Genomic DNA, 15,650 nt, shown 5'->3' with positions numbered 1-15,650 from the left:
AGACCAATTCACAGGAGACTGAGGTTTTCTCTGCAAGTTATACCACTTGTGGCACCACAGAACAATGTTTTTCTACCTGATTATGAGTGTCATGAACACATTCCTGCATGATATTTCATGCTATTCCACTGAGACGAGGAGTTTGGTGTGGTAAAGTGGCGAGAAACTTAGCAACGTGCCAGAAAAAAGGCAGGGAAGAGGACACCTGCTGGCTATCAAACACGGAGGCAAACACAGCAGGCTTCAGAAAACTTGCACTACAAATGTTCAGCAGGGACATGCACATCAAGAAAGATCGGTTACAACTCAACCAAAAAAGCTGGCCACTCTCTCGCACTGTTTTCTTTATTCAACTTGCAGAAAGAAACAGAACTGCTGTCAACATTGGTGTTGACAACGTATTAAATCATGATATAATGTCGTGAAAAGCATCATTTGTATTAGGCCATCTTGGACTGGTGCTTAAAGGGAAGCACGCCTCAGCAGTTAGCCTTTTATTGGCTATATGAGTAGGTGGGTACTTTGATTTCATTGGATATTTAATCTGTGAAGAAATCTCAGCCAATTAAGCGAAATACTGCCTGGTGTACATATATGTACATGTTTATATATTGAAAGATCCAATAAGACTAAACATAAGCTAAGCACCACAGTTCTGTATTCATAGGCACATTTGATATTTAATAAGACCCACAGATGTTCAGTTTGGAGTTGAATTATTCAGTTATTGACATATCACTGCAGAATATCCTAATTACTCCAAAAACTAAACTAAAGCCAAAAATAGCAGCTATATTCTAGATTCCAACAAACAAAGCTGACACCTGATTGTCCGTCTGGCACACATGGACTAGATTTTCTTTAGTTAAATCTGAAACCTGTGTTGCCATCATATTACAGCAGGTAATCGATGATGAATATAATTGAAGATATTTCATCTGCAACAAGCTCAGCTGCTGCTGACTCGCTCAAAACTGCAAAAATGGAAAAAGAAAATTGTTTAGAAAGGAATTTGACCTTTCAAAATAATGACGATAAAGATAATAATGATGTTTCTCAGTCTCTCACTCTGACCGACAGAGGAGGCTGCATCCGTCTGTTTTTTTTTTTAAGGTAAAAAGACCTTTTAAGACTGAAAGCTACAATACCTTGTTATCAAGCAATTATGGTTCATACTTTGAACCAAAAATACATCGTTTTGAGAGAAAAAAAAACAGAAATTTTAACGTCAGAAAATTTCTGAAAGCTGACTGACTGGTTAGAAATTACAGCCTTTCAGGCTCAGATCGAGCTGGTTTGTGTAAAAGCTGATGCCCCCAGAATGTTCACCAAGAAAACAGCCACTCTAGTAAATGTATTTCTTAGGCTACTCCAAGTATTATAGTATTAGTATAAAGGCCTTGTTTTGACAGGACTTTTGCTTACTGGAGTCTTTATTTAGCTAATTCTGTATCTGTGAAGTTACTTTTCTGTTTCTCAGTGAACTGAGCTTGATGTATTGATCTTCTGATGCCGTGGTCACTTTTGGTCTTGCCTGATCGTGCTTTGCCTACAACTGATCCAGTTTCTGCAAAGCGTTTTAGAGTTCCATGCTCAGGCCCATTAGAAACCTTTAGTCCTGCCATGATTCCATGCGTTTTGCTAAGAATAACAATTTGACTTCTGATACGCACTTCTGAATCTCAAACTTTATGATTAATTCAGAGTTTACGTGAAAATATTAGAGATTAGCGGCACGGTCTCAGGCTTTTGAACTCTAGCTTTAGAATCTAAAAATGATTTTCTGCTTTGTGTATTCATGTTTGGCTTGTTTATGTTGCAGACTCTTCAGGTCAGGTTTCCACCTGTGTGTTCCTGGTGGAACACTGCAATCATCCGCATTTATCTGGATCTACTTTATCTTCTTATCTCATACGACACTGCTTCCATATCCTCCAAACATCTGCTGAATTTGCATAATGCCCTTCCACCGTGAATCATATAATTGCTCATTCATAACAGGGCGTGTGTGTTGTGGGTAGATATCTTCATCCTGCATGTGAGTGCACCCCTTGCCCAGCAAGCCTCTCTAACATATGCTGGACAGTCGGCATGTGCAGAACTCTCTGCTGTGAATCCCGACACTCTCCAGGGGTGAGAGCGTCTGATCGGCACTTCTTGCCAAGGCGCTCGCTAGGTTGGAGTGGGGAGGGTGGGCAGGTTTGTCTTATGACACTCCTACTGATCTGGGATCTGCTCTACCACCAGGAGGTCCCTCTATGGTGCTAGACCAGACAATTACCTCCTACTTGCCTCCTTCTCTTTCTAACCCCGCTTCTATCTCTCTCCAGCTTTTTTCTTCTTCATCTGGTCTTACCATCACTGTCACTCTCTCTCCCTTCCTTTCCTCCCTTCTTCCCCTCCCTCTCTCACTCTCTCCCTCCCTTCTTCCCCTCTCTCTCTCTCTATCTCTCTCTCTCTTCACAAGATGCGTCACGGTGTTTAGACTAATTGACAGCACCTCTTGGGCATGACACAAATAGAGCCTCAATTTACAAGTCAAATATGTATAAGGAGCGGCGCATAAATGGGAGGGAGCCAGGCAGAGCAGTGCAGCAGCAGGAAGGGGGTGAATAAGGGTGGAGGAGGAGGGTGGTGGATAAAACAACTGGATACATGATGGTGAGCGGGGGGGTAAAAATGGGGCATGGAGGGAGCTCAGCAAAAGTAAGGGAAGCTTTATATAGGGAGAATATGAGAGAGAGAGTGTGTGTGTGGGCCTGTGTGGCTGCTCACTGAAGTTTGCTTTTTGAAGTGTGTGTTTGTCTGTGAGTGTGCTTGTGTCAGCGTGAACACATGGGCAGCGATGCATGCATGTGTAAGTAAGAATGTGCAGGCACTAAAGTCTGGTTTTATACAGTAGGCAGTACGGGTGTGCCTCTGTGGGTATAATATATAGGGATGTGAGTATAGGTGTGTGTGTGTGTGTGTGTGTGTGTCTGTATGTGAGAAAGTCAGAGCGGTTGTCACTGCAGAGAAAAATCCAGACTGCGGGGCAGAGAGGAGGATGATGGATGAACAGGTAGCTGCCTCCAAACCTCCGCCGCTGGAATGAAGCCATACAAACACACCGCACTTACCTATCAATCTGGCTGTCAGCAGATTACACTGTCTGACACACATACAGTACACACACCCACAGAGAGACAGAGAGAGAGAGAGAGAGAGAGAGAGAGAGAGAGAAGGGCATAAAAGAGAGCGAGGGGTTGAGGAAGAGAAAGATGGAGAGATGACGGCGAGGGAGGAGACAAACGTGGAGCGGGGTTGCGAGGGCTCGCGTGTTGCTGAGTGTGTGTGTGCGTGTACCCCTCCGCCGCCCCCTCCCCTACTATTTTTTTTTGCACAGTTGCCATGGCAACCAACCATCCTTATGCCTGCGCGCCTGTGTTTGGAGAATGTAAAGTCAAACGCAGAGGCTCGCACAAACTGCATTGTCCACGCCTCAAAAGCAGCAACCCCCCCCCCTTCCATCATCACCACCACCACTTCACTCATAATCCCCCTTCCTCACCTGACCAGACCCCCGCTGGCCTTAGATAATCACTCACAGTTTGAGATTATTCATGGCCTCGGCTATGTGGAACAAATTAAGGACACATAGGATGACTAGGTGCTCATTAAGGGCTATTCCAGATAGGGCTCCATTATAGAACGCTCTAATTAAACTGCTGTGGCATTGAAGCAGCATCCGGCTGACCTCGACGCCTCCGAAGACACTTCAGCTATATCTCACAAGCAGGATCCACTCATTACCACCCTGCACTCTCTCTGGACTAATGAGAGAGTGTGTGTTCACGTGTATGTGTGTGTGCGTGCGTGCGTGGATATAACAGGTGACAAGCTTTTAGAAGAGTGATTTGTGCTGTGGATTTGCCCTACGTTAATGCACGCTGTGACATCAGCGTTACATCGAAAACCCATAAACAGCAGCACACACACTCATATTAAAACTTGAGGTTAATGTTAATGAATCGGAATTCATTCATGGTGGAGGTGCTTGGGAACACAGCACACAGTAAGTGGTGGGGCAAAGGTGTGTGTGGAGGTGCAAACAGGGTGTGTATGTATTAGCAATGTATGAAAAGACTGTGCACTGTGAATAAATCACCTGCTGATAATTAACACCTAACTGCAAAGCCTCCAGGCCAATATTCTGTTTTTGAGGCAATATAATGTAATCTGATTGGTTGTTAGTGTGCGGTCAATCAATAGCGCCAGTTAGTGATATCCAGATCAATTAGCAGCCAATCATTATCAGCCAATATTCAGCTATAATAGAGACCGGGATTAATGCTTTGAAGTTGCACATCAAAAAGAACATTGATAGTGCACATGGTATATGTTATATAATAATATATATGTAATAATGTTACATAATAGGGGACTGCACAGACGCAGAGCGGCGACATGAAGCCTTCTTCCAGTCAAGATGGCAGTGAAGCTAACAAAAAGAGGTTTATTCATCTTGTTTTATGTCTAACTTTCAAGAAATGAATGCACAAGTTGAGCCCTCTGGATGTCAGCTTGACAAAGAATAAAATGTGGACTATAAAAGCCAAACTCGACCAGGAATGTCAAGGCCATTACGCTGTTTTGGTCCGTCATCCACGCAACTTCAAACCCCACCAGGAGTGTTTGAGAAGCACCAGACTTTGTTGGGTTGATCAGATTTGGTCATTCTTCCTGGTTTATGTGCTTCTTTGCATCCACAATTAGCTCAGATGCCCGTGGTGGACACGGAAGGCGTCACATCCACTCCCAGTAGAATTTGGATTAAGCTTTGTTTTTAGCCTAGCAGCTGATCACTTGTGGTCCGTACTGGCTGGTTACGAGTGAGGAGTAATGGGCCAACAAGGTAACAAGGTGCAGAAGAAAGGAGAAACAGTGAGGTTCTAGAATCAGAAATCAGCTTTTTGTTTTCAAAATCTGGAGTGATTTCATTTAGATCACTTGATGAACAAAACTTTGGTCAAAACAAAAAGAGTTTTTTGTGATTCATTTGGATTTCACTGCATTTTGAGCATTTTGTAGAAAGAAAAAGGGCTATTGAAGATTTTATTTTTTACAGCTGCTACAACCAAAGAAAATCTGATTGAATCGGTCGATATGACTCACAGATGATCGGCAGTCGGAATCAGCAGCAATAAAACGTGATCGTTGCTTCCCTATCCACCCACAGTACATATATATATATAGTGTCTAGGTTTCTCATTCAAGACATTTTATGTCACGATCAGTGTTTATATGATTTATGTCAGCGAGCCTTCCACAAGCATGTGCTCCTTCGTGATCATGTAGGTGCACTTATGTCAGTGTGTTTACATACATAGAGTACATGGGAGTATGTGTGAATACATGCCGGTGTACGCCAACGCGAGCATGTTGTATTCATGTGCATGTGTCTGTGTATGTGCTGTCGTGTATTCATTGTGTGGGTGTGTTCACAGTGAGCTATCTTAAGAGGTTGGTAAAGGCTGGTGTGTCCTTGCACCTGTCACTGTGGATGTCTCTGTGAGCATGTACAGTACACGCTGTATGCATGGGCGTGTCATGTTCGCATTCGTATGTGTGCGCTCGTCAGACGCACTTAGCCGCAGACAGAGAGAAGACGTAATGGCTTCAGAGAACACTTCAGTATTTTTCAAGATGGTCTCAATAAGAGAACATGAGTGAATGAAATGAAAATGCATCAGTAACATGAGCAGGAGGGAATGAGCTAAATAAAAGACTGAATGGGACTGGATAGGGATACATTCTGGACTGCTGTATTGAATTACGCCTTAAAAATGAGAAGCATCACTGCTGCTCTGCTTTCTCAGTGTGAGATTGTTTAACACAGTGTTTCACATAGCTCACAAGTCGCTACAAGCTTTGTTTGCAGCCAAAAAGGCTTCCTGTCTCACTTCATCCATTTCATCTCAAGATGTCTTCACCTGTTGCCATTAACGGTCTTGAAACGTTTCATTATCAGGGGATTTTCGCTGGTTACCAGCTGAATTAAAGCGAGATGATATAACTTTTCTACCATAAAATAAATTATTTTAAATCGTTTCATGATGCGTAATCAGGGGAATGTCATTCCCACTCTGTGCACTGTACATCTGTTCTTACACCAATTTACTCCCGAGAGACGTACGCAACATTTTACAGTATCAAGTCACACACTTACTTTGTTAAACTGAGTCATATTTTAATGGAGAAAGTGTCTTCTGCCTGCTCTTCAACATTTCTCTGACACCAAAGTAAACTGCTGTGAACTGTAGCTGCTGTTAGCTCAGTTTGTTTGCCGTGCTGCCTGGGCTGTGAGCTGTGGTGTTTGTACGAAAAGGTGTTTTGGGCCACCGGGAAGGAGAGGAGGTTTTCAGGCCCAGGGTGCAGTTTAATGCTAATGGGGAGTGGAACCATGTTGTGCAAGAACTGGAGCTGGGCAAGCAGACAATGTAACAGCAGCCTCTATAGACATGATGGCAGAGGCGAAGAAACCGCAAAGCTTCAGAGCTGGTCTTCTTGTTGTTTGGATTAGTAAGTAATATTAGCTGGTGGATTTTATTTATGGTCTTATTTAATTTTGATGTGGTCTGGAAACATTGTATATACAGAATCATATATATATAGTCCACTGCATCACATTCATAGCAAGACAACGTGACAAGTGTGTCATAAAAGAGGCTGCTTCTTTTATATGGTTGCTTTCAACCCACAGATTCTCCATACAGTGTCTTTAGAAAAGACTGAACTATCACAGTTATTTACAATAATCAAACTGTAGCAGAATCATAATGTGGTTGTATAATCAGCACTGTGGTATAAGTCCTGTGAGTTTTCATACAAATCAGTGAAGCAGTGCTTTGGTTATCAGATTGTGTCGAGGTCATTTCTAACAATCTGATACCTTCCTCTCATCCAGTATTTAAACTCGCGCAGCCGTGGTATCAAACAGCAGCTGTGTAGAGACAGCAACATTGTATTTCAAATAAAATCGAGTCCATGTCAGAGCTGTTTTTTTGATGTAACCTGGATGAAACCACAAACAAACACTGGAAGATTCAGAGTCTGCATGTCTCTCATGTGGTCCTAGGAGCTGGTTCAGTTGGGCCAGATTATATTTTAGGGTGTTCATAGTCCAGCTCAAAAAACATCCTGTGTAGGGCTTACTGTTTGAAATGTTTGACACCTATTCATACACAATGTGTATTCTGGTACTGCTACAAAACAGTTTTTAATACCTTTCTTTCAAGAATTTAAATGTTTTTGGATTTTTTTATTTTTTTAAAAATGTGTTTTCATTTAACAAATGAGGCAGGGACGCATGATATGGATTTCTGTCAGTCGATACAGTAACTAATAATTACTTGTTTTTGTATTTCTAAATGTTCATGACACACCTGAGGGTTAGATGTAGTTAGCAAACATAATTGAATATTCTATAACTCTGATCTAACCAAATCTAACTGACATCACTATTGTTAAAAGGGTAGTTTAGGTTGTTTGAAGTGGGCTTGTATGAGGTACTTGTGCACGGTCAAGTGGTCAGCTTGTTACACTGACTCTGCACAAGTACCTCATACAGTTATGACTCTTCAAATATTCATTTATTTTGTCTTCATAACATCAAACGGGCTCTGGCTTCCAAAGAGCATAAAGCCTATTATGTGTTTTGTATTAGACTTTAATAATTCATCTGCTATAATTCCATTATTGGAATAATACATAATTATATACATTTCCCATGAAGTGACTGACATATCGGACACAACATCGTGCATCCCACAGTTCTCACGTGTTGCAACGCAAAAGTCTTTATACACTAAATTTTGATTTAAATCTGAAACTGTGTTGCTACAGAGACCAAAAAAGGAACTCTAGGATATTAATAATTAAATTCGACAGTGTATTTTGAAAATGTTAGTAGAAACCATTATTTAATAATCTGATATTCTACATCATTATACACAATCCATTTTTACTTCAACTCTGCATATGATTGATTTAAATAACTCTTTAATTGAGCTCATTTAAACCCTGTGGTTTCAGTTGTATCCAAGTAATGCCAATGTGAGTGTTACAGTGAAAGAGCTGTGAACACACTGTATATAATATATTTATAGGTGAACTTAAATAAGTCGTCTTCCTGTAAATTGTCAAATTGTCCAATAAAAGTCACAAAATGTCTCTAACTATCACCCAGCTGTCACTCTAAAAAACTCTTTACTGCTAACTACAATACCTTTTAGAAACACAGTTAACAAACTATATGCTGTTCACATCTGTGCCTCGCCGAATATGTAAATTATAACTGCTTATTATACATTCTGAATGTGTGAAAAAGAAATCCGTTCCCAGGATGTAGCCTCCCACAAAGTGCTCCTGCTAACATCCTGTTCTAGCTTCCTGTAGACGCTTTAGTCTGACCAAAGTAAGACGAGCTCTGTCTGTCCTGAACACTGAAAAAAAAAAACACCTCGACTGGTAAAACTTTGACTTTGGCTCTGCCTGCCATGTGTGGAATAAGCATGACAAAAACATCATGCAGGATCTGCACACCGGGTCTCCGGGGATCTCATTTACTCAAACATTTAATTATCACCTCCATAAGTAAACATGCAACATTCACATGCTACAAAATGTGGAGGAAATGAAAGCTGCTTCATTAAAATCTGCCTGGATTTCATCAACAACTCTAAATGCCAGTTAGTCCAGAACATATAATTGTCATACTCCTCCACCTGCTGTAAAGCTTTCATCAGCATGATGGAGTACACTTATTAGAGCCATCAACTGCTCAAACATAATTAAAGTCAGTGGAATCAAAATTACTTTTGCTTTTTAATCACGGTTTCACTGGATGCTAATAATATCTCTCATACAGTGACAGATCTGAGCTTTATTAGTGATGAATTATCTAACGAGAGAAATATCTTCAGTCTGCTGTCACATTAAAAGTCATTAGCTAGAGGATGGAGCAATGAGTGTAAATAATAATAATGACATGTACATCTTCAGTGAGAGCTAAAAGCTCCATTAACGTAAAGGAGAAGATCAGAGAGGGATCTCCTACCAGGATGAGCAGGCTCAACTGATGCAAAGCCTCGGCAATTAAAAATGTAATTATTGATTCAAATAAAACATAAAATACACAGAAAAAATGAGCAGGGGAAGTTTGCTCCCTACAGATAAAAATGTATCAGTATCTGTGAATAAGGCACCAATGATTGTTTGTATTACAGATGAATCTGAAGTTGATTTTACACTATTTTGTTTATGAAATCATTTGTTTTGTCCACAAGCCAAAGAGGAGACTATAAGACTGAGCAAAAAAAGTAACACATTTAATAAGAGGAAACAAATTAATGTTTGGCAGTCTGGCTCGAAAAATTAGCCAGATTACCATCTGTCTAATTAACTAATTAGAAAAAGCAGCAACTTCCGTGGCTGTGAAATAGAGCCAATGCACAAGTGCCAAAAACTGCAGTTCCTCATACGCCCACTTAAGGCTGGCTCCAGCACGAGTCCTTCTCCATAAGTCCCCATGTTCAAATGTCCAACTTCACAGCTTTGACAGGTGGATGCTGTTACAGATGGCTTGTTTTAGCAACCAGGCGTCATTCAGCCCGCCTCAGCTTAAAAACGTCTCTTTAGAAACCTGTTGGACACACTGTCCATTCTTCATATGGTAGTGATTTTCACACGTGTATCTCCAGGTCTTATTATTACAATAGGTGCCTTGTTAACACTGTTAGTTTTATCAGCTATTTTAGATCTAGTCTTAGTCTTTGGACTATAACACTCATTACTTTTACTATTACTTGATAAAAAGACATTTTAGTCCACTTTCAGTTGAAATGTTGTCTCTTAATCTTCAGTGTTTGTGTGTTTGTTTCTCCCCCGTCCACAGCAGTACATCATTAGGCTTTGGTGGCGGCACCCATGAGGGAGCCGTCAATCAAAACCGGATCTGCCACGCCTACACAGTCTTGAGAAAAGGTCTGAACAACAACATGATGTAGCTGTTTTTTTAACAGTTATGAACTTAATGAGACACTCAACTTTGGTATCATATATATTTTTACTATTTCAGACCTCATTTTAGAGCCTTTAATGGATATGTTTACAGGTCAGGAGGTGTGGATTAGGTCTTGTAACAGGTTGGGTGGGTGTGGGACTTAAAAATCCCTGATCCAACCATTACTAAGGCTTGGTTTTTGTCTTACTTGTCAGGAGAAAATATTGTGCATTTCTTGATTGTTAATAATAAAAACTCTTTGTCATGTGAATAAGGTTGTTGGATACAAAAAACAATACAAAGTATGTAAGTACCGCAGTACTTGTAGGCTTAAGTATGCAACAGACACAGTGAATTCTGTTACTTTACATTTCATTCCAAAACAGCTATATCACTTCCATGGGCTCCATCACTTTCTCACTGCTCCAAAGCTCTGCTGAAGAAGCGCATTTAGTGATTTATTGGCGGAGTGCCGATTGTTTGGATCAGCGGCGGAAGTGGATTACACTGCAGGAGTGGTTTGTGATGTTCGTATAGATTTTTGGGTCAGCGGTGGAATACATTGTAACCATGTGATTCCAAGTTGGCTAAACCGTCCGGTCCCCCACAAAAGAATAAGCTACGAGCGTTGAGCATTATGATGCTATACACAATAGATGTGTGTTAAGCATCAAGAGATTAACTGTATCATTTATACCGAGCCCGCTCACTACTGCTGCAATATCTCTGGCTGTGTTTGGCCTTTGAGGGAAGTGTTGCAAATCAAATAAAGATGAAGGAGATGAGTACTTCACACTCTAAGGTCAATTTTTCAGTGTATTCCTATAAAATGGTTTAGCTATTCTGCACTCCAAAGCCTTAAAGTACAGCTACTTGGCCTATGCGAGGTTTAGTTTTGTACTTAACTTAATTCCTGCCACCAGTGGCTCTACAAGTAGCGAATTTGTGTCTCGATTTATTTCTAAGTCCTTATATTTTTGCATAGAATGCTGGCCCTGGTGCAGCTTTTAAAGTACTACAAGTGCTTGCACTGATACTCACAGGCTTGCCAAATGCAAGCTGGGAAAGGATCCAGCTCCCTGAAACAATGAACGCGGTAAGCAGGTGTAGAAAACAGATGAATGATACTAGTAGATGTAGCACAGCCATTGCTCCTATGATTCTTATTTAAAGTATAAATCATACCGGTGAGATAGAAGTGTAGGCTGTAGGTTATTTATTATATTTGTATGTATGCATTTAATGATGTGAATATACAGAGGAGCATAAAGAAGTGAACATAAAGAGAAGACAATGAGGAATATTGTAGAGGAAGAAGGTAAAGGACACAGTAGGCACAGAGGTGGGTCAGCTTGTGAGGTCTATATATACGGCCAACATCTCAACCAATTTATTATCTCCTAAGCGGGATGAATGGACTTCCCAGATTTCATTTGGATAAGAAATGAGGCACAGCAAAGAAAACCGATCCGTCATCATTTCCCCATGCTCAGGACAGCCTATGAATGGCTCTTAAGAACACCATTTATTAAGGCTTACGCTCTACTGTATACCCCTGGTTCCTCTTAAAATTTTCAATTGCACCACTGCCGGTCATGAATCATGACATGGACTCTTAAATCCCCGCGGACAGAGTCTCAGGGAGAAAAATGAACTGCACCATTTGGCCTCTGCAGTAGTGCAGCCCACTGGTGGTGATAATATCATCGGGTTCCTCACTGAGATTTTTGTTCACTTTTCTTTGAACTTATGTTGTTGCCTTTTGCTTCATTTTCTTTTACAGCCATCTGTTCATTTCATGGCACTGTTTTTATTTCATTTTTCCTGCTTTTCAACACTGAAGCCTGACATCTGCTTTACTGTAAATCAACATCAGTGGCTAAAACTTTAGTTCATCCCACGTATGTAGTATAGAAAAAAACAATGATATGTTTGAGGTAAAGTTTCTCAGACAGCTGACAAAACAGTGTTGCATTTAAGATCTATTCAGTGGATGTTCTCAGCCACAGAGCAGTAGGAAGGTATACATGTCCTCATATCTTATATCTCAGTGGTTTAAATGAACAGGCTCCAGCTTCTGTTTTGGCTTTCTTCTGTGATCATTAATTTAATATCTAATATACAGGTCTCCTTTTTTAGGCTAAACAAGAAATGTGAACAAATCTTGCACTCCAGAAACTATTTCAACCAATTTATAGAATTATTTTTACAATAATATACTTTTTTTTTTTTTTTTACAATAATATAAAAATGTTATTTTCCTGGCCTCAAAAGTATGATCATGCTCCAAGTGAGGAATAATGTACAGCACTGCTGTAATAATGAATGACCTGCTGTAACAGCAGGTCATTCATTATGGCAAAATAAACCCCAACCGGGTGATATACCCTGAAGAAGGAGCTCATTACACAGCACAACCCAGAGAAATCAATATTATAAACACACTAGCTTGTGTTCTGGCTCTAAATGTGAATATTTGCTGGTTTTCTTCTCTGATCATTAATTTAAAATAATAATAGGTCTAATATCTAACAGGTTTAAGCCTGTTGGCTAAAAAAGCAAGACATTTAAAGATGCTACTTCGAGCTCTGGGAAACAATTTTTCCACTAATTCCAACAATAATTATTAGATAAAATAAATAAAATGGCATGAATTCACAGCTCCAGCTTGTAGAGTGTGGAAACGTTCTGTATTTTTTCCACCACATTTGAGAGTAAATTTACTTTTTCAGGCTTAACAAGAAATATGTCTTCTTGCACTGGGAACTATTTTCACCATTTTATAGAACAAATCATTGTATTTTTATTGAATTATTTTAGTTACATTGAAATTCAAACAAATATCAGTGAGACTATGATCAGAACCGCATCCATAGCAACAGTCTGTTTTTCATAGCAGAAATAAAAGGTCTCACAATGCCCTAATTAACCAATCAGAATAGAGTATTCAACAGAGCCATGTAATGATTCAAATTCATGTTTCATCACAGTACCTCTGCTAATTGTGCGCCCTATGTGGAGATGGGCTGATGATTGACCCGCCTGATTAATATCAAGCACGGATATTGTGTTTTCTCTGAGTGCATTAGTCATCTGATCATTCTGTCTGTGGAGCCGACTGTCATGAAAACAATTAGTCTGAGAAAAATCATATCTCAGGAAGACAAAAAGTCAAGCGAGACGTGGGGACAGTTTGAATTATAGTCTGTCTCACGTCGTCATCAATAACGGCAGAGATAACTTATGAGTTGTTAGGGTACCTTGTCTTGGTAATTGCTGCTGCTGCAGTTGTAAAATGGGCTGAGAACAACACAATGTAGAGGAACGCATTATAAGTTAAACTCACATCCATTAGTAAATTAACCTTAAGACCAGATCATCAACAATGGAAGCACTATACCATAATTAGAGCAAACCTAGTGTCCAGTGTGAGTCATTTTTATCTGTCTATAAAGTTACATTGGCGCTACAGCCTGCAGGGGAGTGGAGCTGCTGACATACAGTATCCAATGAGATTTGTCCCCCCACTGTTGGGGACTTCTCAAGCTAAATTAGCAGCGAATAGCTGCCGTCTCGGCCTGTTTTTGTCACAACAATGAAGCATGTAATTGTTCTGTACACATGCGAGGGCCGGCCACGGTGTTTACCCAGCGAACACACTTCTCGAGTCTGTCATGCGTGCAGGCACATTTATTCAGGGCTCTCTTATCGGGTGCCACAAAACGGGCAGGTTTTGGTGGCGGCGTTGTGCTGTGTAATTGTTCGTGCTCCTGTTGAAGGGGGTTAGTTGTGAAATCAAGTGTGAGGACGGGGGATTTTTTAAATATATATACATAATTATGATCATATAGGCCTGTCAAAGACAAACATGAGCAGTGGCACATTTGGCAAGGAGACAGGTGAGGAAGCATATTGAGACAAATTGCTAAATTGATGATGATAAGAGGCTACTGCAACATATATCTCCTCCTCAATAAATGTGTCTTTTTTTGCAGAGTTCTTCACAACAGTGGGAGTTACTCAGATCCAAGAAGACATTTCCATGTTTCCTTTCTTCTCGCCCTGATACGCACTCTGTTATGATAAGGAGTGAAGACTGAAGGCTGTGTAATATTTTAATTCTGCATACATTTCCATAAAGACCTTTTGTCTGTGATTTCCATGATCTCAATCTGTCAATCAGCCCTCCGCGGTTCCACGTGCGGCTCTCTGCGGTGGGAGGACCCGCTCTCCCTAAAAACATCATTAGTCAACCCTGCCGTGCGAAAGCTATTTCTGACAGCAGCTCATCAAAGAGGAGCTTCCAGATGAGCGAGGAGGAAACACATGCTCAACCTCTGACCGGATGCACCGTTCATATACAATTCCCAGCCGGTGTGAGGTTGGAAAGCCACGGCAGGGCAAAATGGCAGACTACAGCGAGGACTAATAGAATAGATTAGTGCATAGGGTCTCGTGATTATGTGCTGCAGTAGCTGTCCCCAGGAGGTGCCTGTGCACTTACACATTGCCCTCTGGTGGTAACAAACATAACATGACTGGAAATAAATCAGGCCAACTTCTTTTAACACTATTTCTATTTTTAATGTTCCATAATCATTCTAATGAAGAGATAACAGAGAGGAAAGACTATCAATCTATTGGCTATGTTCTGGTACAGTATCACTGGAAAATTAGCTCAGTTATCCTTGGCTTGAGATGTCTTGGTTTTCCATTATTACAGCACTGGGGACATCTTTGTGCCAGTGTCAATTTGCTGTAAGCCAGTCTTATCGGTCTCTTTTTTTTCCCTCGTCCATCTCTGGCTCACTCGTTACCCCTCAAAAGGACTTTGTGTAATTTGGCTGTGTGAGCACATATCACACATCAGATTGGCACATAACACATTTAAAGCCCAGAGGCTCCGACTTTTTTTCTGATAGAGGGGCAGGAAACAGCGGAGCGAAGCTGTTGTGCACACCACTGCTGGTTTTATGATCGGACACGGGGCCACCGTGGTTATAAAAGTCTGACTTTAAAGTTCAGCTCGCGCCAAGACTGTATGCAACAGAGCCGGTGCAATAAACATCAGAGTAATAGATTTTTTGGCATATTTAAAAGGGTGACATTATGTTGGATCCCTCTGACAGCCTACAATCATGTTGCATTAGAGATACAGTGTTCTTTCATGAACTGACTGTAAGGACATAGAAAAAATACTGCTTGGTGAAATGGCTCATTCGACCCATTTGAGAGGGACTCAAATCAGCTTACTTATCCAAAGAAATCGCTTTAGTTATGACACAAATGATAATTTGGTGACTTTCAATGCAGATGGGCCTTTGAGGAACTATATTTGAGGCTAGTTAGAAGCTGTTCATATGGGTTTATATTTAACGTGGGCTTGCTGATTTGATTAACACCACCCACATTTGAGAGAAGGAGTTTGTGACCTCCTGAGAATTATCTGCGTTCTTGCAGAAAAATGCTTTTCGGGGGCTTTGCTGAAGAAACTGTCAGCCTTGGGTTAAAAAGCACAGGAAGATTTCAAAACAGGACCGATTATGAAAGGGGCCGTTTCAGTTCATTGACAAATCAGAGATGTTCAGGGCTCATTTCAGCATAGGCG

The sequence above is a fragment of the Larimichthys crocea genome, chromosome XIV (assembly GCF_000972845.2).
Source record: "Larimichthys crocea isolate SSNF chromosome XIV, L_crocea_2.0, whole genome shotgun sequence".
Taxonomy (NCBI): Eukaryota; Metazoa; Chordata; class Actinopteri; family Sciaenidae; genus Larimichthys; species Larimichthys crocea.
Note: the sequence above shows the minus strand (reverse complement) of the source record.